Source organism: Hypanus sabinus, chromosome 8 (genome assembly GCF_030144855.1).
Source record: "Hypanus sabinus isolate sHypSab1 chromosome 8, sHypSab1.hap1, whole genome shotgun sequence".
NCBI lineage: Eukaryota > Metazoa > Chordata > Chondrichthyes > Myliobatiformes > Dasyatidae > Hypanus > Hypanus sabinus.
The window spans coordinates 68,188,558-68,194,557 of NC_082713.1; positions in this window are offsets into that span (position 1 = coordinate 68,188,558).

Genomic DNA, 6,000 nt, shown 5'->3' on the forward strand with positions numbered 1-6,000 from the left:
CTGATCAAAGACTACAGAACAAACAAAATGCTGGAATTGGGTTAAGGCCATAGAACATCTTGTGCTAATTGCAAAGGAATTCCATGTAGAAACTACAAATGTTTGTTGACAAAAACATAAATTAAACTTTAATAGCTTTTAAATTCAAACTTCAATTGTCAAAATTCTAGCAGACAGCATGATGAAAATTACAATGGAAGAAATTCTGGACTTCTTTACTATACTTATATCCCTTAATGGACTGAAACAGTAGTCCAAAGAGAACATGAAGATAAGCCAATATGCAAACAGAACCAACATTCCTTTCCCAGAATTGCTGCTGTGGGTCTTGTGACTCTCTTAAATTGGTTAAAATTTCTTTGAACTTGTTTGGCTGTACTTCAGACTTGTTCAAATATAAAATAAGGAAAATCATGGAAAGTGTAAGCTTATTGATTGGAAGAAACTGTGCAAAAGCCAAAATGAAAGGCATTATAGCAGCAAGATGCCTATCTAATATAAGCGTCAAGAATGACTAGACTTCTGTAAAACAAATGAATGCAGTTTTACGTTCCAACAGCAACATCCTTAGAAGACTCAGATTAAAACTTCCCTACCTCTAAACTCAAAACTTCTATAGATGTGCTGTAGAGAGCATACTGAGAGGCTGCGTCATTCATACGCGGGAAGGGGGCTACTGCACAGGACCTAAAGAAGCTAAAGTAAGATGTAAAATTAGTCAGCTCCATCTTGGGTACTAGCCTTCGTAGTATCCAAGACACATGAAAGGAGCAGTGCCTCAAAAAGGCGCTGTCCATTATTAAGGATTCCCATCATTCTGTACCTCCTTCTGACTGTTAACGTAAGGAAGGAGGTACAGAAGCTTGAAGGCACACACTCAGCAATTGAGGAGCAGTTTTTCCCCTCTGCCATATGAATTCCTAAATAGACATTGAACCCATGATGCCTATGAAAAGTATTCACCCGCCTTAGAAGTTTTCATGTTTTATTGGTTTAAAACATTAAATCCATAACATTAAATCAGAATAGATTTTATTTGGCTTTTTTTGAGACTGGTCAACAGAGAAAGGCTCTATCAGATCAAAATGAAAACAAATCTCTACAAAATGAACTAAGTTAATTACAAATATAAAATACAAAATAATTGATTGCATAAGTTTTCACCCTCTTAAATATGACACAACAAGTCATCACTGGTGCAGCCAATTGGTTTTAGAAGTCTCACAATTAGTTAAATGGAGATCACCTCGTGCAGTCAAGGCTTGAAGTAAAAATACACCTGCATCTAGAATGTTTAACTGCTGAGTCAGTATCTTAGGAAAAGCTACCCCATGAAGACTAGAGAACACTCTAAGTAATTCTATGAAAAGGTTCTTGAAAAACACAATTCAAAAGATGGATACAAAAATATTTCCAAGTCACTGAATATTCCTTGGAGTACAGTTAAGGCAATCATCAAGAAATAGAAAATATATGGCACAGCTGTAAATCTATTTAGAGCAGGTGTCCTCAAAGACTGAGTGACCATGCAAGAAAGGAGTAGTGAGAGAGGACACCAAGAGATTATGACAACTCTGAAGGAGTTACAAGCTTTAGTGGTTGAGATGGGAGAGACAGCGCATACAACAACTGTTGCCCAGGTGCTTCACCTGTTGCAGCTTTAAGGGAGACTTGCAAAGAGAAAACAACTTTCGAAAAAAAACTCACATGAAATCTCATGTAGAGTTTGCCAGAAGACATCTGAGAGACTGAAGCCAGCTGGAAGAAGATTCTATGGTCTGATGAAACCAAAATTGAGCTTTTTGGCTGTCAAACTAAACACTCTGTTTGGCATAAGCCAAACATCACAATCATCAAAAGCACACAAACGCTACTGTGAAGCATGGTGGTGGCTGCATCGTGCTGTGGGGACGCTTCACTGCAGCAAACCCTGGAAAGCTTTTGAAGGCAGAGGGTAAATTGAATGCAGGAAAATACAGGGAAATCCTGGAGGAAAACCTGATGCTGTCTGTAAGAGAACTGAGACTTGGGAGAAGATTCGTTTTCCAGCAAGACAATAACCGGAAGCTTAAAGCCAAAGCTACACAACAGTATCTTTAAAACAACAAAGTTAATGTCCTGAATGGGCAAGTCAGAGTCTAGACCTCAATCCAATTGAGAATTTGTGGCTGGACTTGAAAAGGGCTGTTCACCTATGATCCCTGTGCAATCTGACAGAGTTTGAGCAGTTTTGCAAAGAAAAGTGGGGAAAAATTGCAGTGTCCAGATTTACAAAGCTGATAGAGACTCATCCACACAGATTCAAGGCTGCAATTGCTTCCTGTGGTGCATCTACTAAATACTGACTTGAAGGGGGTGAATACTTATGCAACCAATTTTTTTTGTGTTTTGTAGTTGTAATTAATTTAGATCACTTTATAGAAATCTGTTTTCACTTTGACACAAAAGAGTCTTCTTCTGTTGATCAGTGTCAAAAAAGCCAAATTAAATCCATTGTGAATCAATGCTGTAAAATGATAAAACATGAAAACTTCTTGGGGGGGGGGGGTGGTTGGGGCTGAATACTTGCTATAGGCACTGCACCTCACGTTTTAAAATCTACTTAATACACGTATAGATACTTGCTATAATTGATTCTTACTTAATTTTTTTTCTTTCTATGCTATCATTGTATTGTTGCTGCTAAGTTTACAAATTTCATGCCACATGCCAGTGTAATAAATTTGATTCTGACTCTGATTCTGGTAAAGTGAAGCAGCCAAGAAGCAGCTAAAAAATTGAGAAGTTTAGGATGTGAGAACCAAAGCCAGTGTATTCAAATCAGCGGGAGGCTGTTTAGAATTGAGTTGAGGAGAGATTTCTTCATGCAGGGCTGGTGATTCTTTGAAATTTTGTACCACAGAGGGTTATGGAAGCTTAGTGATTGAACGCATTCACACATTCCTGCATATTACAGGAATAAAGGCAAAAGGGCAAATAGTGGAAAATGGTGTTGAGGCAATAATTCAGCCATGATCTTGATAACTGATGGTGCAGACTCAAAGGATTAAATGATCTTCTCCTAGGCCTTCTTCTTGCTTTCTAATTTAATTATTTAAACTAATTTTCAATATTTATAAGCAATTTGAATGATTAGGCAGTGAGAAGCATTCAAAAATTTGATTGTTAGATGGGAAAAATGAACTGCATTGTTTTTCCTTTTTATCATCTTGATTCAATTGATTTTATCATCTTGATTCAATTCAACAAAAGCTTTTCACTGCATTTTGATATACATGACAATGATAAACAAATAGCAATACCAAATCTAAGAATGTGATTTTGCATCCCATTGACTGCTTTTGATTATAATAAATCAACCAAGATCCTCTCTCCTTCTCAATGTCCCATTGTTTTGGACCCTGACTTAGATGTCAGAATATCATATGGTACAACTTCATGCATTAAGTTCTGTGTTTCTTTGTGTCTCAGGAGTGATTGTGAGTGGTGAGTCACTCTTGGCAAGATCCCAGACAACATTCCTGGTCTCTGACATTTCTTCATAACAGAAAGATGTTACAGATGAACAGTTTTTATGGAAGTGTGGAGCAAGAGAAAAGAGAAAATAGGAGGAACACAAGGTGAAAATCCATCTTTGAATGGAAGACAGAAGTAAGTAAATCACAGGATTTATGTTAGTTTGTAGGTAAGAGGCTGTGCGCTGTTGTTGCAGTAATTTGCTGAGGACTGCACAGGAAACATGGAAAGCTCCAAAGATGCAAACGTAAGAAAGTCTGCAGAAAGTCAGGGCTGAAAAGGAAGGGGGAAGATGCCAGACAAGAAGTGATGGGCAGGGAAGAAAAAGTGAAAGGTCAGAGTGACGAATAGAAGAAGAGGGGAGGGGGAGGGAAAAAATTACTGGACAGAGAAACTGATATTTATACCCTCAGGTTGGAGGCTGCCCAGAGGAAATATAAGGTGTGGCTCCTCCACCCTGAGGGTGGCTTCATCTTGGCACAAGAGGAGGCCATGGACCGACGGGTTGAAATAGGAATTAAAATGTTTGGCCACCGGGATGTTCAGTGTTTGGTGGATGGAGCAAAGGCGCTGGATGAAGCAGTCCCCCAATTTACAACAGATCTCACCAATGTAGATGCGACCGCATTGGGAGCACCTGACATGATAGATGACCCCAGCGGATCTGCTGGTGAAGTGTTGCTTGACCTGGAAAGACTGCTTGGGGCCCTGAATGGAGGTGAAGGAGGAAGAGTATGGGCAGATGAAGCACTTAGATCACTTGCAGGGTCAGGGTTAAGTGTTGGGAGTACAATTAGTGGAGATGGAGTGATCTCTGCGGAAAGTGGGGGGGAGGAGGTACAGATACAAGACCATAAGGCATAGGAGCAGAATTAGACCATCTGACCCATTGACTCTGGCTGATGCTTTTTTTATGCTCCTTAACCCCAGTTCCCAGCCTTTACCCCATTACCCTTAATGCCATGTCCAATCAAGAACCTATCAATCTCTGCCTTAAATACGCCCATTGGCCTGGCCTCCACAACAGCATGTGGTAACAAATTCCACAAATTCACCACCCTTTGGCTAAAGAAATTTCTCCACATCTCTGTTTTGAAAGGGCGCTACTCTATCCTGAGGCTGTGCCCTCTTGTCCTTGACCTCCACCCTGAGAAACATCCTTTGCACATCTATTCTGTCTAGGCCTTTCAACAGTTGAAAGGCTTCAATGAGATCCCCCTTCATTGTTCTGAAATCCAGTGAGTACAGACCTTGAGCCATCAAACGTTCCTCATATGATAACCTGTTCATTCCTGGAATCATCCTTGTGAAATTCCTCTGGGCTCTCTCCAATGCCAGCACATCTTTTCTAAGATGAGGGGCCCAAAAACTGTTCACAATACTCAAGATGAGGCCTCACCAGTGCCTTATAAAGCCTCAGCATCACATCCCTGCTCTTGTATGCTAGACCTCTTGAAATGATGCTAACATGGCATTTGCCTTCCTCACCACTGACTCGACCTGCAAGTTAACCTTCAGGGTGTTCTGCACAAGAACTTCCAAGTCCCTCTGCATCTCAGATTCCTGGATTTTCTCCCCGTTTAGAAAATAGTCTGCACATTTATTTCTACTAACAAAGGACCATGCATTTTCCAACATTGTATTTCATTTGCCACTTTCTTGCCCATTCTCCTAATCTGTCTAAGTCCTCCTGAATTCTGCTTGTTTTCTCAACACTACCTGCCCCTCCACCAATCTTTATATCATCTGCAAACTTGGCAACAAAGCCATCTATTCCATCATCTAAATCATTTATATACAGGCGGCCCCCGTTTTTTGAACGTTCACTTTACGACAGCTCGCTGTTACGAAAGACCTACATTAGTACCTGTTTTTGCAAACCAAAGAGGATTTTCGCTTTTACAAAAAAAACGCCCGCTTTATACATGTGTATACCACGAGAAAGACTACCATGACCATGAGACCTTGTGCAAGCAGTTGTGTGCACATGTGTGTACGTGCAATTGCATGTACGTGTTGATTTTTTTCTACAAATCCATTTCAGTGCTCTGTCTACCCGATTCTGATCTACCGACACTGTACATGTAATATTTCTACTTTATATAGGCTGTGTATTTATCTTATCATTCCTGTTTTCACTATACATTTGTGTTATTTTAGGTTTTATGCGTTATTTGGTATGACTTGGTAGGTATTTTTTGGATCAGGAACGCTCAGAAAATTTCCCCATATAAATCAATGGTAAATGCTTCTTCGCTTTACAACATTTTGGCTTACAGACGGTTACATAGGAGCGCTTTACCTTCGGATAGCGGGGGAAACCTGTACAGCATAAAAAGGAGAGGTCCCAACACCGACCCCTGCGGAACACCACTAGTCACTGGCAGCCCACCAGAAAAGGATCCTTTTATTCCCAGTCGCTGCCTCCTACCAATCAGCCAATGCTCTAACCATGTTAGTAACTTTCCTGTAATACCATGGGCT